This window comes from Tiliqua scincoides, chromosome 5 (assembly GCF_035046505.1).
Source record: "Tiliqua scincoides isolate rTilSci1 chromosome 5, rTilSci1.hap2, whole genome shotgun sequence".
NCBI classification, from domain to species: Eukaryota; Metazoa; Chordata; class Lepidosauria; order Squamata; family Scincidae; genus Tiliqua; species Tiliqua scincoides.
Genome location: NC_089825.1, coordinates 105,560,338 through 105,583,532, shown reverse-complemented (window position 1 = coordinate 105,583,532; position 23,195 = coordinate 105,560,338). Strand labels below are relative to the sequence as shown.

Here is a 23,195-nt window from a genome sequence, read left to right as displayed (position 1 = left end):
TCTTGCACCAACCTTGTTTGGGATTTTCTTTGCTGTCCTGCTGAAGCAGGCCTTTGGAACTGCAACAGAAGGCATCTATCTCCGGACCAGATCAGACGGAAAGCTCTTCAACCTCTCCAGACTGAGAGCAAAATCCAAAGTCCAGCTGAAATGTCTGCGTGACTTCCTCTTTGCCGACGATGCAGCTGTCACTACCCACTCTGCCAAAGATCTCCAGCAGCTCATGGATCGTTTTAGCAAGGCCTGCCAAGATTTTGGACTGACAATCAGCCTGAAGAAAACACAGGTCATGGTTCAGGATGTGGACTCACCTCCCTGCATTACAATCTCTGAGCATGAACTGGAGGTTGTCCATGACTTTGTGTACCTTGGCTCAACGATCTCCGACACTCATTCTCTTGATACCGAGCTAAACAAGCGCATCGGTAAAGCAGCTACCACGTTTTCCAGACTCACAAAGAGAGTCTGGTCCAACAAGAAGCTGACGGAACATACCAAGATCCAGGTCTACAGAGCTTGCGTCCTGAGTACACTTCTGTACTGCAGCGAGTCATGGACTCTTCGCTCACAACAGGAGAGGAAACTGAGCGCTTTCCACATGCGCTGCCTCCGACGCATCCTCGGCATCACCTGGCAGGACAAAGTTCCAAACAACACAGTCCTGGAACGTGCTGGAATCCCTAGCATGTATTCACTGCTGAAACAGAGACGCCTGCGTTGACTCGGTCATGTTGGGAGAATGGATGATGGCCGGATCCCAAAGGATCTCCTCTATGGAGAACTCGTGCAAGGAAAGCGCCCTACAGGTAGACCACAGCTGCGATACAAGGACATCTGCAAGAGGGATCTGAAGGCCTTAGGGATGGACCTCAACAAGTGGGAAACCCTGGCCTCTGAGCGGCCCGCTTGGAGGCAGGCTGTGCAGCATGGCCTTTCCCAGTTTGAAGAGACACTTTGCCAACAGTCTGAGGCTAAGAGGCAAAGAAGGAAGGCCCATAGCCAGGGAGACAGACCAGGGACAGACTGCACTTGCTCCCGGTGTGGAAGGGATTGTCACTCCCGGATTGGCCTTTTCAGCCACACTAGACGCTGTGCCAGAACCACCTTTCAGAGCGCGATACCATAGTCTTTCGAGACTGAAGGTTGCCAATATATTTCCTATTTAGAAGTTCCTATTTGAGATCACAATTTTAATAAGGAGAATGTTCTCTAATGTTCTATAGCTGATTTCCACCGGTATGTGGCATGGTGCAATGCCATTTGCTTGTTGCATGGTACAAGCCCCTCTTTGTGTGTGGTGTGCTGCTGTGTGCTTGCAGAGTGTGGCTTATCGTGGCAGCATACAAATACCAGTTGTTCTGGTCCCTGGTCTTGACCTGGAGGATTAAGCCACAACCACCCCTCAGATCTGGCCTACGAGCCTTGAATACTGGGGCATTGGCAGCATAACCTCAACCGCAGTGCAGCATTGTTACCAAAAGAGCTGATTTTAAGGGGAATTTTGCACAGCTCTGTTGGAACATGGGATCTGATGACTGGATAAATAAATTGGCATAACGCAGAGAATCCCTTTCCTTCAAAGAAAAAACTGAGAGAAATAGCTTTCAATAAAAGATCTTAGCTTTATTCAGAAAGAACAAAGATAGCAATATTGCATACAAAGGAGTAATAAAGATAAATTTCTTTGCCCTAAAAAAGTATAAGATGTACCTGCCTTAGAGCCCAATCCTGAGATGTGCACGCCTGCTTACTGCCAGTGTACACTGTCACAAATATGTCTTAAGGCACATTTATGGGGCTTAGCACTGGAGCGAGCCCTCTTGGCTCGACACAGAACTCAGTTTCTCTGTGCCCGCTTGATAGCTGCGCAGAATCGTGTAGCCCCATTGTGGGGCTACTTTCCTTACACAGGGGAAGGGGATGAATGTCCCCTTCTCCCAAGGAGGCAGCAGTAGCTGCCCAACACACTCAGGGTGCCGGGTAGTCATTTTGGTGGCATCATAGCTCTGTGTGCCGGGCAGCTCAGGATTGGGCTGTTCTGGTGATTACGTTTAATGCAGAGTGCATTTGGTCTGCCCGAGGAAAGGGAAGGGGAGGCAGGTTTCCAGCAGTCCTGGTTCTTCTAACCCATCTTCTAGCAACCAGAGACAGGGAGAGAGAGGGGGGTGGGGAAGGGAGTTTTCATCACAGTATATATCTACCTATATTTTTCAGAAGATCAGGAGGTCCTTTGAGCAGCAGGTCGAAACTCTGTCCTGTCACAACAAGAGTGACAAAATCAACTGACTTAAACCTTTTCTTTCTAGCCTTCTTCCCTTCTTCTATGCTACCCTTCCCCAAGCACAACCAAAAGCCGCTAACCCCACACTTGCTGGCCAGTTTTTTCTTGCATGTGCCTCCTTGGAACTTGCTGAATCGCCCAGAAAAAGAGCTTCATCTCTTCTTTCCTGACAGATTAGCATGTGGATTTCCTGAAAGGTCTTTCTCTGCATTGACTTAGTCTTGGCCATCTAGCCCTAGATTCCCGCAACACTTTGCACACAGACTTGGTGTTAGGCACAGCTTTACTACTGTACCATAAAACCTGCTCCCATCTCATATGCAGAGAAGTTGATTGCATGTTTAGTGCCTCTGAAATTTCTCTCCTGTGGGTCTATGTGCGTGGCACATACATGCGTTACAGTGCTCCTTCCGAACATTTCTATTATCATCCCCACAATAAATATTGTATTGCTGCAGTGTCTCCTTCACTCCTTCTTCCTTCCCCACTGAACCATTGCTGAGTTATGCCATTGGCCATAGCACACGGTTCCAGCAGATGGAATCAGTGTCCTCTGTCTGTGCATACTAACGTGTTCTGAAATGCAGACCCAGTAACATTATCTTCAGGAGGCACGAGAATGACTGCAACAATTTGAAAGTCAGTTGCTTGCTGATCGTTGGCAGTGTTGTCTCATCCCCCCACCCCTTGGGTGAGTGGTGTTTATGTCATCTTCCAGGTACAGAGAAGGCAGACCATTTTAAACTGGCTGGTAGTCACAGCCACCAAGCATTTTGCTCCCCCAAAATTCAGGTGGAAATATGGTGACATCATGATGTCATGTCACCTTCATATATTGGATTTTAGGTGTGTAGACTTTTAAAAAATTAGTACTGTGCCCACGTGCAAAGGAGGAAGAGGGCTGGGTGCTGGTGCCCTAAGAACCCTTTGAGACCACCCAGCTCCCATCCCTCCTCCAGTCTCTGCACTGGGAAGGAAACTCTCTTGTTCCAGGCCAAGCCAAACAAGCCCTAACCTCGCTGCTTGCATTGCGGCAGCAGCATACTATGTAGTTTACTCTAAAGCAGTGTTCTTCAACCTGTAGGTTGTGATGCCAAGGGAATCGTGAAGCCTCATTTGGAGTTCACGGCAACCTTTCAAAGCCTGTCACTTACAGAAACAAAAATGACTTCACTCACATGTATTTTACACAATTATCCACATGCGCAAAGGGGGGGGAAGGGGACCCAGAGAGGGAGCAGAATTGGCAGGTGGGCCCTCAATTTATTCATTTGTTTGTTCGTTTGGGTTGTGGCATGAAAAAGGTTTTAAAGTTTAGCATTGCTCTAAACTTTAAAAAATGGCAATAGGATATACACAGAGTTGACTGTCAATTTATGGCCCAATCTATTTGGGCTGCAATTTTCATATCACGGCACACTGATGAGATGCTACAACGGTCAAGGTACACCATAAATTTTTTAGTGATATATTGGATCATTTAAAAAATGAGTATTGATAAAGGCTTAAACAACAAACCAAACATGAATAGTAGCTTAAATGGAATCACACACCCAATCCCAAAAGCAGCTGAGTGCAGAATGACAATGGTTCTACTCTCCCTCACACTCCACCAATGATCTTCCTCTAGACTTTCACAGGACATCTGCGGAGCATTCACAGCACATGGTTATACAGCACAGTAGTTGAAAATAGCTGCCATTGGGCCTCGCTGCCAGCAGGCTGCACATTCTACTGGTGGCAACTGCTGCAAAAGGGCAGAAAAACATGCTCTGGGAAAGCCCAAGTAGCACACTGCTGGAGGGCTGGTGGGATAGATCCAAGAGGACCTGCTGGAGCAAGAATAGAACAGAGGCTTGAGCTGGTAAGGTCCATTTTTCTTTGTTTTTAGACTTGTAAAGCCGGATGGGTCCTGATAGTGATATGCTTGAAATATAAAAACTTACACTGAACTGGGCACTGGGGAGGGCTGGAAATCTCACTATTTGGGGGGGGGGTGTTATAGCAGACAGGCTACAGAGAAAAGTCACTTGACGAAACAGGGCTGGCTACCCCTTATTTAATTATTTGTTTTTGTTTAATTTAATTTTTTAATTATTTATTTTATTTTGCTTGATGATGTCCCTTCCAGTCATGACATCACTTCTGGTGAGTCCTGGATGGATTGCCATTCTAAAAAGTGGGTCTCAGTGGTAAAAGTTTGAGAACCACTGCCTTAACTCAAAACAGGTCAATGAGACATCCTCGGGGGAGTGGGGGGTGGGTGACACCCTAGTGACCAAAATTCTAGAAATCATGACTTTTAGGAATAATACCATCATGTTATATACCATTTGATGCAGAATTTCATGTGTTGCTTGTGGGGAAATATTCACTGCATTTATTTTCTGACCATTATTATTATTCATTTCTTGTCATGAACATTACTATCTCTCAGTCTCACCTACCTCACAGGGTTGTGAGCACAAAATAAGGAGAGGAACCATGCACACCACCCTGAGCTGCTTAGAGGAAAAGTGGTATAAAAATGTGAAGGAAGGAATGAATGATGTTTTATGGGGTGACAACAATTGATGGGCCCTGGGTGTCAACTGACCTGCTTGTTAGGGCTCCTTTTTGTGTCAGGTTAAAGGGGGTGGAGACTCATAACTTGACTCTTGCCCATCTCTGCATATAAACACCTTATTGGTTGCCTGCTGAGTCACAATAACACCTCATAGGCTCTTGCAACAATTAGTCTCATTGATCAGTTTTGAGTTTAGTAAATCCACTTTTTGTTACATAAGGCAGTTGTGTTCTCTTTTTCAGATTAATTGGCCTTAATGTATGACAGAATACAGATAATTCAACATGGTTTGTTTCATAATGTTCTTCATGAAATTATTATTCCAATGATATATAACATTGTGCTTTTATTCATAAATACACACACACACACCTGCGATGCCACTGAAGGTGTATCTAGATCTTTCTCTTTCTGACCCAGTGACCCCACCAGTGCAGCAGAGTTGGGTGAATATTCTGATCTGATGCACCAGCCTAGAGCTTATTATGACTAAGTGGCCGAGAACTAGATGATGAAAGTTGAAAGAAAAGGACCAGTTCTAAGTAACATGAAGCAGTGCTTCATAATGCTCAGAAGAAACTGGGTTATTGCATCATGACCAGAAATATCCAGGACTGGAAAAAAAGTAGATACTGCATACAAATTTCCAATAGTCAAGTAGGCTATAAAGGTCCCTACTTGGAAAAATGTTCCTCTTGTTAAGGAAGGACTTCTTGGAGGACGATTCTTCTCTTAGAGCAGGGGTGTCCAAACTTTTTGACAAGAGGGACACATAATCTCTCTGACATATGTGTTGGGGGCCAGGAAAAAAAGAATTCCTTTACATTTAAAATTTGAATAAAGGTTTTACAAAATGAATAAATTGGAGATGGAACTTATATGAATTAATGAAGGTTTCACGATAGTTCAAGGCCTATAAAAGACATTGCACAAAGCAAGGCTGGCCTTTGCTGCTGCTTCACAGGTGTAAAATAGCAAGCAGCGGAGGAAGCCCTTGGCCTGCAACTCACACAAGAGGTCAAACAGTAGGCCCTTCCACTGAGAGTAGTCACGTTGTGCCAGCACAGGCTCCAACAAGTCTCTGGAGGGGCAGTGGCTCATTGGCCGTGGGCTGGATTGGGGGTCCCCAAGGGCCACAAATGGCCTCCAGGCCAGGGTTTCGGCAACCCTGTTTTAGAGGATGGAAACCATTGGGTTCTTTTGGTCACCTGTGCTGCCTTAGCATCATGCCTTTAATATGAACTTGGTATTTCCTTGTTTCCACATTTTGATTTCTGGGTTGTATCTTGCATTATTAACATTATCCATGGATAGCTACCAGGAGGTGCAATTATTGCTTCTGAAATTATTGCTCACCCCACCTTGTGGATTCAAAAGAATCAGGACGATTAAAAATGTGATATGCTGTGATCCAGTATTCATACTGTATGGAAACATATAGAGAGAAAAACATGCAAAACAACTATCATCTTAGAATCTGACTTAATTACTTTTTTAAGCAGCTGTTAGCAGCTGCTTGGAGTTGAGAGCTGGTTTTAGAACAATCACATAGCATTTAGGGAGAAAAATGCAAATCAGGAGGCCAGTGTTGGAGGCCAAGATGGCAAAGACCTCCACGACCACCACGTCTTTCCCCTTGGTGCTCAGGTAAGCAGGAATGAAGGAGGTCCACACACTGCAGAAGACCAGCATGCTGAAGGTGATGAATTTGGCTTCATTGAAAGTATCTGGCAGTTTTTGGGCAAGGAAAGCGACTGTGAAGCTGGTGAGGGCCAGAAAACCAACGTAGCCCAGGTTGGGCTGTATGGTCATAACCATACAGTATGACTACCAGGACAGAATAGAGCATGATGATCGACCCTTCATTACATTTCACTATGATGTGCTCAGTCTGGGAGTGCAGGTCAACATCTGGAAAAGGAGGAGAGGTGGACAGCCATACAGTGCAAATCCCCACCTGAATGAGGGAACAGGAAAGGACAATGGAGTGGGCCACTTTTTTCCCCAGCCATTTCCTCATCCTGTTCCCTGGCTGGGTGGTCATGAAGGCCAGGACCACAGTGATGGTTTTTGCCAAAACACAAGCAACAGCCACAGAGAAAATGATGCCAAAAGCCGATTGTCGGAGAAGGCAGGACACCTTGCTAGGTTTGCCAAGGAAGAGAAGGGAGGAAAGGTAGCAAAGCAGGATGGAGGTGAGAAGAATGCAGGTGAGGTTTTGATTGTTGGCTTTGACAATGGGAGTGTTCCAGTTCTTTAAAAAGATCAGTATCACCATAACTGCTATTGCTGTAAAGGAAAAAGCAATAGAAACCAAACCAATTCCTAAGGGTCCTCATAGTTTAGGAAGGCTGTCTGTTTGGGGATACATTGATCTTGGTTCTTGTTTGGGTACTGATCTTCTGGGCATTTGTCGCAATGAGCTGCATCTGAAAAGGACAAAGAGAGTGTCAGTAGCTGTATGAATCCAGAAGAATGTTGGAAGGTTGAAAGCAAACGTTGGACAAGAATTCCTCATTTTCCTGGTGAACAATGCTTAGTATCAGGGGAGTGACAAAATGCAGCAAGTGACAGGCACCATTGGAGTTAAGTGCACTAAACTGTTTAATGGACTGCCTCTGAAGTCTTTCATAGATCCTCCCTTGTTAAAGTTGTAACCAGTTTCCCTTTAAGAATCCGTGCATCATGATTTAAGTGTTTGGAGAAGAACAGAACATACCTAGGCATATGTTATGGTGTTAGGCTGGACAAATATTTGCAAATATTTCCTGGCAATTCAGGGCACTGTCAATCACCTGTCTGGTTAGATATCATGTCATCTGGACACGAAGTACAATCATAACAACAGATGGCTTTCCCTTCTCGAACCGTCTTGCTGTGTCCGACACGGCAGCTCTCAACACAAGTTGACCCAGGCAGATTCTAAGAAGAAAGAAGGGGAAGAAATGCTGAAGCAAACATTTGATGCCCACCACCACGACCATCCTTCTCTTTCAGTGCACTTCAGCTGATCAGGAACAGGAGATCAACTTGATCCTGACCAGCAACAGAGAACTCCCCTGTTGCCAGCGACCTGCTGTAGACCCCTGTGGTATTTGACTTCAGGGAGAGTCGGTAGAGAGATTTGTTTTTCCTACTGGGATTCAAAACAGTTCAGAGCACAGTCCAAAAGAAGTAGGAAATACACCAGGATTTGGTTTTAATCCGAAAGTGCCTTTCTGCTAGCAGAAAACTCAGCCCGCTTTTATTTCGTCAGGGAATTGGCAATTGCACTGGCATTCCTGGCCCCAGTGCTGCCCGGGGCCAGGATCAAAGAATACTGCCCCCCCCCACCGGTGGCCACCTCTTACCATAGTGTCCAGGCTGCACGTGGTCTCCTCTGGCCCTCTGGAGGTCTTATAAGGGCTTTTAAACAAAAGGGCTTTTAAAAGCCTTCCACAGGTTTCAGAAGGTCTCCGGAGGGCAGGAGGAGGCCATATGCAACTTCCCTGGCCCCCAGAAGTTCTCTGAAGGGCAGCTGAAAGTGTTGAAAGTGGTGGTTGGAAGGCATGGATAAAGGCATGGATGCTGGCAGGGGGGCAGAGAACCCTAGGACGTCTGTCCCCCTTTACCCTTCATGGTACACGAGTGCCCAATAGCAATTAGATTCTGAATGGGGTAGCATCTAAGAATAAAAAGAATGGGACAAAAGAGGAAACTGTCTTTTAATACTCAACACTCAACATCCTCCTTTTTGTGTTTCTACTTGTTGTGTGTGTTTCAACTTGTAAAAAGGTGGGGCCCACCTTTGAGTGGGGCCCAACTCAAACCCCAGTTATCTATTTGATATTTTTCTCAATATAGGTATTTTTATTTACCATCTTTTCCTCAATATAGATATTTGATTAATCAACATGAGAGGCTACGTGCCTTGCAAATATTTTTAAAATGATTTTATTCTGTGACTGTAGAGGACAGGAATGACCCAGTACAAGTTTAGGTTAAAGTGGATGAGAATATTTACTTTAGGCATGTGTACTAATGGTGTAGTCGTAGCAATCCTACAAACCCTGGATAATACCGATCTGTGACTCTAAGGCTGTAGTCGTATTCAGTGTTTCTCAAACTGTTGTTCAGGACCCATTAGGTGAGTCACCAACCAATTTTGGATGGGTCCCCATTCATTTCAATGTGCATTTTATTTTTAATATATTAGACTTTATGATACCATGGTATGTATGTTGGGGAAATGTTTCAGATCTGTACTTTTAACAAGATACTATGTATATGCTTTTAACAGTGATAGTCAATGGGTCTTACTCGAGGTAAGTGTGGATAGATTTACAGCTTCTTGGATGTTTGGGGAAAATAGAACAGTTAAAATTCATTTGGATATTAACTTTAGGTATATGTACTAATGGTTTGATTCAACATTCCTACAAGACTTGTACAATATGAACTGTGCCTGTAAGGCTGCAATCCTATATACCCTTTATTGGCAGTATGCCCAATTCAACATAGTGAGACTGATTTCTGAGTAGTCAGGTATATGATTGTGCTGCAGGGGTAAAACCCTTTGGTCACCCTGCACTGCTAGGACTGCCATTGCAGCGTTACAGGACACTTTCTGGCTGCCACAAATGGAGACTCAGATAAGTTGTTGGCAGGGTTAGGTATTGGGCAGAGAGGAGGAGTAATAGGGCACTTCAGGGGAGGAACAGGGGTCGGTCAGGGAGGGGTGGGGTTGATCTGTAGGAGTCATGCATGTTGAATCCTATCCCCTAGTTTTCAAGCTTCCCCACCCTCTGGCTCTCCTCAGGCTTATACCAGTTATAGAGCTGACATAGGTACAAGGAGACCCCTAGGCTGTCAGAGGGCCTATACAGCGGTAAGGGGAAAGTATGCTCCTTTACATCTCAAAGGCCTCTCAATTCTGCCCCCACCATAGCATGCAGTGCATGCCTCCAGGAGTGCTCTAATGTTCAGGAATGTTCCCAAGCAAATGAAGAGGTGACCTTGCTGAAGGATTTTAGCCCTACCTGCTGAAATCTGCTATTCCACACAATGGCCTCATCATGGATGGTAAACCCTTGACTTGGAGAAATCTTTCCAGCTTGGATCTTAAGGAAGGATTGATTGGGGAAAGTGACCCAATTGATGATGTCAAGTCCTGAAGACAGTTCCTGATTGGCAAACCGGACTTCATGGCCAGCACCATTGTTAAAGTGGACATTCTTCAAAAAAGTGTGCATCTAGATTGGACAAAAATAGAAAACAGCTGATAGCTTCAATGTATATTGCACACAGTATTACCAATCCCCTGGTCAGAAAAGGCACCTGTAATCCTGAGATGTACAAGTTAAAAGAACTTTTTTATTTATTAAAAACTATTAGAATAGGCTTGGCAGATCTTCCTCATCTTCCTCTCCTCTCAGCTCACCATCATATCCAACATTTCCACATCTATGGGCCCAATCCAAACTTTGCAGCACTGATGCAACTGTGCCAATGGGGCCTACTCTGCATCCTGCAGTGTGAGGGTAGTCACAGAGGCCTTGTCAAGGTCAGGGAACAATTGTTCCTTTACTTGGGGCTACGGTGCAGCTCATTGGTGCTGGAAACTTGCCTGCTTACACTTGAGGAGCCTCTCCTTGCTTCTGCTTTCTTGGATGTAAAGAGAGCCTCCTCAGGTGTAAGCAGGCGGGTCAGCTGTGGCACTTTTCCAAGGGCTACAAAGGGGCGGTTCTGTCTCACCTGCGGCTTGAATCACACGTTCCTATTATATTCTGCTTTTCTTACATTTTGGAACTTAAGGCTTCAACCCTATGCGGTTTCCTAGGAGTCAACCCCAACAAAATGGACTTACATCTGAGTAGACATGCGAAGGCTTGGCTATAAAGCAATGTGCATGGGATATCCAAGAGGTCTGTCATCCAAGTCCTACAAGCTTCAGATCTGCTTAGCTTTAGCAATGTGCCCCCCCCATGTGCCTGGGAACATGATTTCACCCACACCACCTGTTCAATCCACAGCAAGTTTACATAGAAGTGATTTCCACTGTGCTCCAATTATCTTCCTAGTAAGTGTGCTTGGGATTGCACCATACATAACTGTTTCAATACAGTGAGGAATATACCTGCCAGGGTTCAATGTTCAAAGGTTTGCCTTTGTCTCTGTTCAACATGGTTTTCGGCCTGGACGTATATATGGCGTTTAAAGCATGTGCTACAGCATAGAGACCATTGTAAATACAGTAGCTCATATCACTCATCTCCATCTCAAATACAGTCTGAGGCAGACTCTCCAGTTTCTCCTCTCCGGTACAGTGTTTACAAGTTTTAATTTTCCCATCACCGCAACACCCGAATGCAAATTTGTAAAAAAAGTAGAGAAAACGTGCAAGTGACTTTTTAGGCTTTAGAGTCTGAAGGAAGTCCTGGAATCCTGGCACGGCCTTCACGGAGGTTGTGAAAGACAAAGTCCCATGGAATGTTTTTGCACAGAAGCCCTTAGTGGCAGCAATGCTGACGAAATCCCACTGGGGTGACGTGATCCAAACCTTCCCTATAAGACAAATTCTATGTACAAATTCAGCTACATATAAAATGGTTGCCAGTGGTTCCAGAGTCTGAGCGTCCCCGTCAACAATAACAACATTGGCTGTAGTGGATGAAAGTGTGGAGCGTATCCTGAATATGTTTTGCAATACTGCATTTTGAGTGTTATCCAAATTAAGATCCTTGACAACGACAGTCCTTTCTAAGAATGCAACACAAATGCTGTTCTGGGCCAGCAATGGTGTCAGCCTCTGCAGGAAGCCTTCTCCACTCTCATGGTCTGAAACAAAGAGACCAATCCATGTCCATTGGAAATGCAGCAGTAGCTGGACTATGCCGGTGTGCAGAGTACCTTCCCTTATTGCCATCCAGTATAGAGAAGGGAAATTATTTTTTGTGACTGGTTTCTCATACGTACCATAAGTAATCTAATGGGGGAAAACATGGCTCATAACAGCTTAGAAAAGTAACCACCATTTTCCAAACCAAAGTATTTATTACAATCCAGAATTTTGCTTATCAATGAGATGCTAGGTATACTGAACAATGTATCTTTGTATACATTCCCATCAAGAAATTACAGTAAGTCTGCAATTGTATGCACACTTTCCTGGGAGGAAGCCCCATAGACAGTGGCTTAGCTAAGGGGGTGCAGGGGGTAGCAGTTGCACGGGGTATCAAGCTTTAGAGGGACAACAAGCTGAGCTTGACACTAGTGACCAAAATGGTGAAAATATTGGTATGTATGAATAATAGCATCATGTTATATATCATTGGAAAGGTAATTTAATGCAGAATGCAATGAAACAAAATGGCATTGGAATATCTGCATTCTATCCAAAGTTGTGGCCAATTAACCAGAAAATAAAAACAACTTTGACCCCAGGTAGCAAATAGAAGCCTTAGCTATGCCACTGAGTCAGCAGAGCAAGTGGGTGGTGAGCTGCTGGGAGGAGGAGGTGTGTTCTTCCCAGTTTTCACTTTTTTAAAAGCCCGGGTGTGACGTCACTTCCGGTTGTCACATCACTTCCAGGGCAACATTTTCAGCTTAGCAGCGGGCTACACAATCATTAGCTATGCCACTGCCCATAGAACACAATGAGACTTACTTCTGAGTAGTCATGCATAGGGTTGTGCTCCAAATGAGTTACAACACATTTCCTTTCACCTTGTCCACAAGCCATCACTTAAAGTCCTGAAATGTGTAACTTATTTGATTCAGACCAAGCGGTATTTAAATACCAACATTAGTATTGTCAGGCTTCGTGTGGGGGCCAGGCGGATGTCGTCAGTGGAGCTTGGATCCCTGCCTCCCAGGCCTTCCCAGCAAGGGAGAGGAGGCCTAACGAAGGGTGGAGGGGAGTGCCTCTGGAGCCTCAGCTGGGTGACCAAAGGGAGGGGGTCACAGCACCCTTCTCCTCTCTGTCTCTTGAGGGTGGTGTTCACCAGCAGGAACTCACCCTCCTCACCCTCATCACAGGCCTCCGTTATGAAGCCCTCTCTGCTCTCTGCTCCCCCCTTCCTCCCTCCCCCCTGGGGCTCACTCTCCCCCAGAGCCTGGGGCTCTGGTCCCTGCCTCCCTTCTTTTCCTTGAGTTTGGTGGAACAGGCAGATGGGTGGGCGCGCCCAGGGTCCAGGCAGCCTCTCCTCCTCCTCCCAAGGCTTTTGCTGCCAGTGGGGGGGTCCCTCCCCCGGCCTCTCCAGGTCACTCGGGGTGGGAGGGAGGCAGCAACCCCGACTATTATTATTATTATTATTATTATTATTATTATTATTATTATTATTATTATTATTATTATTATTATTATTATTATTATTATTTATTTATTTATTTATTTATTTATTTATTTCTGGAGGTCTCTCTGCCCACATCTGGGTTACAGATCAGTCATGTTAGGTCCTCCTATACAACTGAGATCTCAGGAACCTCCTCAAATGGTTATTTCTTCTGAATAAACAATTTACTTTTTGCATTGCATTGCCCCTTTGCAATTCTTTTCAAGCTAAAAAAAAGGCATTCACTGTTTAAGTCCCAAATAATATAATAAGTGAAGAGCGGTTTTATGCCACCCATTCATGCATCCAAATGTACATACCTGTGGAAACTTGTAGTGACTAAGAATGTTGGCCATTTGGATAACATACTCTACCTTGAATCCCCCAATGACAGACAAGACATCACCTTTCTTATCACACTTGTAATTGGGTACATTCCTTTGTTGTTTGAAGAGTAGATCCAGGATGGACTTATATGTGGCCATTCCTTCAAAAAAGTTGTCATAGATTTTAAAGCCCAAGGTCACATTGGGCAAGAGGTTGGGATTCCTATTGATCTCATGAATGGCAAAAAGGAAGGCCAGGACATGCTGGTAATGTTTGTACCCTATTCTGAAATGAGATTGACATTGAGGCAGAGATTAGTTCTAGCACATTGTCATGTGCACCACATATACATTTACAGTAGTACCACCCACAATGGCATTTCCTTGAGCACTGTTTTGCTACAGTGTTGTTCATCCTGTGCATGACTGACAGCTATTGTCAATCAGAGCAGTGTATTCTGGCCAGTCATTGTCAGGTTCTTGTCCCATCAAGAACAATGTCTTTTTTAGTGCTGGTTTGCACAGCACTCAGTTTTAGGGGACAATGACACCCACACTATTGGATATATGCTTGTACAGTGAAAAACTCATCCCAAGTACAATGAGAAAAGGAAACAAAACTAAAGAGGTGTAAGGAAGAGGGGTGCAGGAATGGAGTTGTTCATCTGAGCAGAACTAAAATAATTGTGTAAGGGAACATTTCTTTCTTTGTCCTGAAGTAAGTCTTAGCTGCTGCAATGGATCTACTGTGCCTGTGATTTTGCTGGTGCAAGTCCAAGTGGATATGTGTAGGTAGTTTGTGACCAGAAAGGGAGATAGGATATAAACAGAGGTGCTTTCAAAGATATCCGCTCTCTTCCTGACCATGGCATTGCCCCAACCCCACCCTGTTCTTCCCAACAAGCTGCACCTGTTGAAATTCCACCCAGTGCAGTTGTTTGATCTCTAGTCTTCATATTTCAAATAGCTTGATGGGTACCAAACAAGAAATAACTTACGAGAAATTGCCTTTCTTCATTGCTGTTAGTCTCTGAAATTTAATTGCATTGTGTACAGGATGTAAAAGAGAGAGGACCCCACCAATGACAGCATCTCCTAGCCTAGTATCCCCATAGCTTTCTTCAATTTCACATTCACTGGGCACATTCTCCCAACAGACAAGAGAATGGAGAAGCAGCAGCAAGAAGAGCAAAAACAACCACTGGGCTGCAAATGCATGTCTAACCCAGCTGCAGCTGAACTTCTGCATCCTGAACTACAGTTCCAGCTACAATGATATCTCTGTGGCTGGTATCCTGATGGAACCTCACAGGAACCTCACTCAGCAGCATGTGTGGTCACAGAGATGTCTCCCCAAAATGTTTTGAAGCAGAAATGTTTGGTGATCTCTGTTCCTCCGTGGGGCACTGATACAGTTCAGAATAGATCCACCTCCTTTTGAAATATGTATGCATTTCTTACCAACTGCGCAAGGAAGAAAATAACAGTGCTTTGGATAATTACAGAGTATCTAAACGTCTCCCTGATCGTCTTTGTGAAATGAAAAACATACATGTTTACAAAGGTCAAATGGTATGCAATTTTGTGGAAGGGAGTCTGAACTGGGATCATAGTGAGATGTGGGTTGCCTTTGTTGTGATCCCCATTCAGATTTCACCTCTTTCCAGGCAGATGGGCCTAATTTTATTATACTACATATGAAAAATGGTCTGTTGAAATTTTTAAAAAAAAAAACAGTGGGGATAGTATTTAATGTAACAAAACAATGGTGGATGGTAGGGGGTTTTAGGACTTTAGGACATATGGTTACATTTCCAAACATGCTCCTGTGTGAAAATTTAAACAGAAAGAAGCACCAAATGGTTTGTCAATGCAAACATTGTTCTGTTTAAAATCGTGCAGCAGTTCCCAAACTGTGAGTCCGAAACCCACCAGTGGGAATTGACCCCATTTTTGTTTGGGTGTGAAACTGACAGGGCAGACTGTGCATCAAGGGTGCAACAAGCTGCTAATCGGGAGGGGGGAGAGCACTCCTGCCCAATCACCATTATAGCCACATTCCTTGCCATTTATAAATCAGGCTGCAGCATCTAGGGCCTCTAAAAAGTTTGCAAACCACTGGAATATTGTATAGCGGTGAGATCAGGAGTAGAACCAAAGCAAAGTCCTAAAGAACTGCGGCCACATCCTCAAACTTCTGCTCCATTTGTCAGGTCCTCCAACTGCTATTTGACTTCTAAAAAAACAAAAAAGAAGGCAAAGCAGCCATCCCATGCTATGAATTTAGTGTTATATATTATTTACTCTGGCACTGACTCAGATCTGAGGCCACTGACTCAGAAAGGAGTCCTCACGCAGGCAGAATCAAGTCTGTTTCTGTCTGGGTGTAGTAGTTGGCAACCTTCAGTCTCTAAAGACTATGGTATCGCGCTCTGAATGGTGGTTCTGGCACAGCGTCTAGTGTGGCTGAAAAGGCCGATTCGGGAGTGACAATCCCTTCCACACCGGGAGCAAGTGCAGTCTGTCCCTGGTCTGTCCCCCTGGCTATGGGCCTTCCTTCTTTGCCTCTTTGCCTCAGACTGTTGGCCAAGTGTCTCTTCAAATTGGGAAAGGCCATGCTGCACAGCCTGCCTCCAAGCGGGCTGCTCAGAGGCCAGGGTTTCCACTTGTTGAGGTCCACTCCTAAGGCCTTCAGATCCCTCTTGCAAATGTCCTTGTATCGCAGCTGTGGTCTACCTGTAGGGCACTTCCCTTGCATGAGTTCTCCATAGAGGAGATCCTTTGGGATCCAGCCATCATCTATTCTCACAACATGTCCCAGCCAACGCAGGCATCTCTGTTTCAGCAGTGCATACATGCTAGGGATTCTAGCTTATTCCAGGACTGTGTTGTTTGGAACTTTGTCCTGCCAGGTGATGCCGAGGATGCATCGGAGGCAGCGCATGTGGAAAGCGTTCTGTTTCCTCTCCTGTTGTGAGTGAAGAGTCCATGACTCGCTGAATTACAGCTGTGTACTCAGGACGCAAGCTCTGTAGACCTGGATCTTGGTATGTTCCATCAGCTTCTTTTTGGACCAAACTCTCCAACAGAGAGTCTGGTCTGGGTGTGCTTGCTTACTTTTTCTGAGGTGTGAAAGACATTGTGGAGCCATCATTCAGATCAGGCAAGCAGCAGGGCATTTCCAACCGGGAGGCAGGGAAGACTTAATGTTTTGGTTTTGCATTGAGAAGCAGGTGGGTGGAGGCAGGTGGGCTCTCTTGTCCATCTCTAAAGGAACCAGTGATAATAGAAGAAGGTTTTTTTCCTGGACAAGTGAGGCAAGAAGGTGGCGGGGGTGGTGGTGGTGGTAATTCATAGCCATCCAGGAGTCATGGCATGGTTTCAGCAGGCTCATTGAATGACTGGTCACAATGAAACTACTTATGAGTAGAGCTGCAAAGGAGTGGGTCGTATTGGTAAGCCTGCCCACTGCTGCATGTGACCCTCCTCCCTCGTGCCACTTCTGTCTGCGCACTCACAGTTTGTTCCACCCCCTCCCACCTTGTTTACAGATATGATAGGGACATCAGGGAATATTAAATGAGAACTCCAACATACACATAAACACACACCCTGGTAGCAGCTCCATTTTTGTCCACAGAGCTGCAGTTGCCTTTTTTACCTAAAAACTCAGGACTTGAGTCTTTTAGAGTCCCCAGAATGCTCTAGGCAACTCAGAAAGTCCGCTTGATTGGGCTCCTTTTCCAGTCTGGTTTTGTCCATCTCTGCATTTGTACACCTTATTGGTTCCCTGCTGTGTCACAATAACACATCATTGGTTCTTGGAACAATCAGTGTTATTGGTGAGTTTTGAGTTCAGCAAATTCACTTTTTGTTACATAAGGCAGTTGTGTTTTCTTTTTGGGGGTTAAATGGTCCAATGTGTGGTAGAATACAGATAATTCAACATGGCTTGTTTCATTTATGTTCTGCATGCAATCACTATTCCCATATATAACATTCTAATCCCGTATAACATTATGCTATTATTCATAAATATGAAGAGTCTAAAAGGTTTCCAAAATGTCATCCACTAGTGTTTCCATCCCCCTGAGGGTGTCAGCCAATGCAGTATGCACCTTCCACACCCCTTCATACCACAGAAGGCATATCTCAATTTCTCTCTTTCTGACCCAGTGACCTCACCAGTGCAGCAGAGTTGGGTGCTTCTTCTGGTCTAATGCATCAACCTAGAGCTCCTTATGACTGTGAGGCTGAGATCTAGATGATGAACATTGAAAGAAAAGGGCCCATTCTAAGTGTACTGTAAGTGTACTGTGGTAAAAGTACTGAGAAGCAGCACTTTATAATGCTCCGAAGAAATTGGGTTATTGGATCATGACCAGAAATATCCATGACTGGAAAAAAACTCAGACATATAGAAAATTTCCAATAGTTTGGATTACAAAGATTCCCTTCCTCTACTCAGAAAAAAATGTTCTTCTTGTTAAAGAAGGACTACATGTCATGGAGGAAGATTCTTCTCTTAGAAGATGGAACCCTTTGGGTTCATTTGGTGACCCTGTGCTGCCTTAGTATCATGCCTTTGTATGAAGCTTCAATTTCCTTGTTTCAACATTTTGACTTCTGTGTTGTGTCTGTATCCTGCAATATTAACGTTATCCTTGGATAGCTACCAAGGAGATGCAACTATTGCTTCTGAAATGATTTCTCATCCCTCCGTGTACATTCCAATCCAAAGAATCTGGACTGAGATAAAAATATGATATGCTGTGCTCTAGTATTCTTGCTATATGGAAACAGAGAGATAAAAACATGCAAAACAACTATCATCTTGGAATTGGATTTAATTACTTCTTTTCTCTGTTAGCAGCTGCTTGGAGTTGAGAGCTGGTTTTAGCGCAATAACATAGCATTTAGGGAGAAAAATGCAAATCAGGAGGCCAGTGTTGGAGGCCAAGATGGCAAAGACCTCCACGGCCATCACGTCTTTCCCCTTGGTGCTCAGGTAAGCAGGAATGAAAGAGATCCACACACTGCAGAAGACCAGCATGCTGAAGGTGATAAATTTGGCTTCATTGAAAGTATCTGGCAGTTTTCGGGCAAGGAAAGCAACGGTGAAGCTGATGAGGGCCAGAAAACCAATGTATCCCAGGACAGAATAGAGCATGATGATTGACCCTTCATTACGTTTCACTATGATGTGCTCAATCTGGGAGTGCATGTCAACATTTGGAAATGGAGGAGAGGTGGACAACCATACAGTGCAAATCCCCACCTGAATGAGGGAACAGGAAAGAACAATGGAGTGAGCCACTTTTTTCCCCAGCCATTTCCTCATCCTGTTCCCTGGCTGGGTGGCCATGAATGCCAGGACCACAGTGATGGTTTTTGCCAAAACAGAAGAAATTGCCACAGAGAAATTGATGCCAAAAGCCAATTGTTGGGAAGGCAGGACACCTTGCTAGGTTTGCCGAGGAAGAGAAAGGAGGAAAGGTAGCAAAGCAGGATGGAGGTGAGAAGAATGCAGGTGAAGTTTTGTTTGTTGGCTTTGACAATGGGAGTGTCCCAGTTCCTTAAAAAGATGAGTGTCACCAAAACTGTCACAGCTGTCAAGGAAAAAGTGATGGAAACAAAACCAATTCCTAAGTGCTCATTGTAGTTTAAGAAGACCATGCGTTTGGGGATACATTGATCTTGGTTCTTGTTTGGGTACTGATCTTCTGGGCATATGACGCAATGAACTGCATCTGAAGAGGACAAAGAGAGTGTCAGTAACTCTATTAAGTCATAAGAATGATGGGAGGTTGGAAGCAAATATTGGAGAATTTTCCTTTTTTGAACTTCATTGCTTAGGGACGGGGGATGAGCAAATGCAGCAAGGAATGGGCATCTTTGGGATTAATGTGATGGAATGCCTCTGAAGTCTTTCAAGGTGCCTTCCTTGTTGCAGTTGTAATCAGTGTTCCCTTTAAGAAGCAGTGCATCATAAATTGTTTGCAGCAGAGCAGGCCAGTACAAAGGTATATGTTATGGTTTTAGGGTGGACTAATATATGCAACTATTTCCTAGAAAATCTGTGCACTGCCACTTACCTGTCTGGTTAGACATCATATCAACAGGACACGGAGTACAATCATAGCAACAGATTGCTTTCCCCTCTCGAACCACCTTGCTGTGTCCAACACGGCAGCTCTCAACACAGGTTGAACGAGGCAGATTCTAAGAACAAAGAATGGGGAGAAACGCGGAAGCGAATGTTGGATGCCCACCAGCATGACCATCCTTCCCTTTCAGTGCACTTCACCTTATCGAGAGCAGCTCACCTGACCAGCAACAGATTACTCCCCTGTTGCGAGTGACCTCTTGAAGAATCCTGTTCTATTGGATTTCAGGGAGAGTTCTATTCTCACATTTCGCTAGAGAGGTTTCTTTTTCCTACTGAGGCTCCAAAGAGCTCAGGGCAGAGCCAAATGAAACAGGAAATACGTCGGTATTTGGTTTTATTCCCAAAGGGCCCTTTACTAGCAGAAGACTTAGCATGCATTTATTTCATCAGGGAACTGGCGCATCGCACTGGCATTCCTGGCCCCTGTGCTGCCCCAGGCCAGGACCACAGAATGCTGCCCACCCCAGTGGTTGCCACCTCTTACCATCACATCCAGGAGGCACGTGGCCTCCTCTGGCCTTCCAGAGGCCTTCAAGTGCTTTTAAGCATCACTTCCCGTTTTTGTCAGAAAACCAGAAGTGACAGTTTGAAGGGTTTTTAAGAAGGCCTTGTGCTGCCATCCCGGTTCCCAGAAGGACTTCAGAGGGCAGCCGAAAATGGCGATGGGGAGATGTGGATGGTGGTGGGGGTGTGGATGGCAGCTAACTGTGGTTCAGGATTGATTAGGTTGGTCAGGTGCGTCCCCATTCACTTCACTTCACTTCATTTTAAGCATATTAAACTTGATGCTACCATGGTATGCATGTTGGGAAATGTGGCAGATCTGACATGTGCAACCTCACAGCCCCCAGAATGCCTCCAAAGAGCAGCCAAAAGCAGTGGTGGGGGGCATGAATGGCAGCAGGGGTGTGGATGGTGGCGTGGGGGATGGCCGGCTCTGAGGGATGGCGCCCCATGGCATTTTACCTCCTCCCCAGGTATGCCAGTGCCCAATAGCAATTAGATTCTGATGGGGTAATGTCTAAGCATAAAAAATAGGGACATAAGTAGCAGCTCTTTTAATGCCCCCCACTATGACCATCCTTCTTTCTCCAGTAGGCTTCAACTTGTTGAAACTTGTACATGGGACACAAACTTGAGGTCGGACCCACCTCAAAACCTATTTGATATTTATCTCAATGTTTATCTCAATATAGGTATTTGGTTAATCAACCTGACATGCTATGTGCCTTGCAAATATGTTTAAAATAGTTTTATTCTGTCTTTTATTTATTTTAGCCCTGAGACCCACTTTTTAGAGTGACAATCTATTGGGACCCACAAGAAGTGATGTCATTAACCTGGAAGTGATTTTATGGCTTCTAGTGACATCATCAAGCAGGAACATTTTTAACTCCCACATACAACAAAATTAGAGTAAATAAGTACATTAAAAGATTACAGATTGACTTAAAATAAAGAACAACCCTCCCAAGCAGTTGCCAATCTGTTTTTAAAAAATGCCCCAAACACAGAAATGGCTGCAATCCTATTCACACTTACCTGGGTGTTATCCCCTTTGACTATCATTGTTAAAGTCATATCCATAATAGCCTGTAAAAAGTGCAGATCGGTAACATTTCCGCAAATGCAGTCACATGCATCTAATATATTAAAAATAAAATACACCTTGAAATGAATGGAGGCCTACCTGAAATTGGCTCGTGACCCACCTCGTGGGTCCTGACCCACAGTTTGAGGATTCAATTCAGCACAGTGAGACTTACTTCTGAGTAGGCAGGCATAGGATTGCCCTGTAAGGGTACAATCCTGTAGTCACCCTGCACTGCCAGAACTCACATTCCAGCATTGCAGGACACTTTCTGGCAGCACAAAAGCCGGGCCTCTGTTTTGTGCTGTCAGGCCACTGCCACAAATGGTGAGCAGCGCAGACTGAACAGCTGTGGCTTCAGGAGTATCTACCAACCCAAGTAAGTTGTTGCCAGGGGTGGGCCATGGGCAGAGAGGAAGAGTAATGGGGCACTTCAGGGGAGGAAACCGGGGTGTGTCAGGGAAGGAAAGGGTTGATCTGATGGCAGTCATGCATTTCGGATCCGATCCCCTATTTTTCAACCTGCTCCACCCTTCGGATCTGCTTGGGCTTATACCAATTATGTAGCTGGTATAGGTACGAGGAGACCCATAAGCTGTCAGGGGGCCTAAGCAGAGGTAAGGGGTAAATATGTTCCCTTACATCTCAAAGGACTCTCAATCATTCCCCCACCATAGCATAGCATCCAGGAACGCTCAGGTGCTCAGGAATGCTTGGTTGGTGTAGGTAAAATCATGTTCCCAGGCAACCTTGCTGAAGGATTTTAGCTCAACCTGCTTAAATCTGCTATTCCACACAATGGCATCATCGTGGATGGTAAACTCTTGACTTGGAGACATCTTTCCAACTTGAATCTTAAGGAAGGATTGATTAGGGAAAGTGACCCAGCTGATGACATCAAGTCCAGATGACAATTCCTCATGGGGAAACCAGACTTCATAGCCAGCACCATTGTTAAAGCGGACATTTTTCAGAAAAGAGTGCATCTAGATTGGACAAAAATGGAAAATAGAAAACAGTTGATAGCTTCATATTGTACATTGTATTACCAAACCCCTCGTCAAAAAAAAGGTACCTGTAAACCTAAGATGTACAAGTTACAAGAGCCTTTTAGTCATTCATTAAAAACAGAATAGGCTTGGCAGATCTTCCTCATCTTCCTCTCTTCTCAGCTCACCATCATGTCCAACATTTCGTTATCTATGGGCCCAATCTTTTTCAACTTTCTAGTACTGATGCCAATGGGGCATGCACTACATCCTGCAGTGTAGGGGTAGTCACTGAAGTTGAGGGGCAACAAAGCAACTGCATTGGTGCTGAAAAGCTGGACGTGTTGAAGTATTTCATTTGTTCCTCTAGTCAATGCTTTTCAGGGAGCTTTGTGTTAACAATGCTAGTGGCTGGTTTTCACAATTAAATATTATATTCCACCTTTCTTTCATTTTGCAACTTAAAGCATTGCATCTGGGATACTCAGTTTGTCTGTCTTCAAAGTCCTGCAAGATCCAGATCTGCTTAGCTTCAGCAGTGTGTCCACCCCATGTGCCCAGGGACATGATTTCACCCGCACCACCCATTCCATCCACAGCAATTTCTTTTAGAAGAACTTTTCATTCTGCTCAGTAGCAAGTTTCTTCCTAGTAGCAGTATCATACATACACATATCAATACAGTGAGGAATGTACCTGCCAGGGTTCAATGTTCAACAGTTTGGATGTGTCTCTGTTCAGCATTGTTTTTCGTTTGGGCAAAAGTATGGCATTTAAAGCATGCGCTACAGCATAGAGAGCATTGTAAATGCGGTAGCTCTGATCACTCATCTCCATCTCAAACAGAGACTGAGGCAGGCTCTCCAGTTTCTCCTCTCCTGTACAGTGTTTACAAGTTTTAACTTCCCCATCATGGCAACACCTGAATGCATATTTGTAGAAAATACAGAGAAAACGTGTG

At 44.7% G+C, this 23,195-nt stretch overlaps 1 pseudogene; it reads right to left on the bottom strand.

Moving 5' to 3' along the window:
• Positions 1–6,341: 6,341 nt before the first annotated feature.
• LOC136652906 (vomeronasal type-2 receptor 26-like) lies at positions 6,342–21,223 on the bottom strand (annotated as a pseudogene).
• Between the last annotated feature and the right edge of the window lie 1,972 nt (positions 21,224–23,195).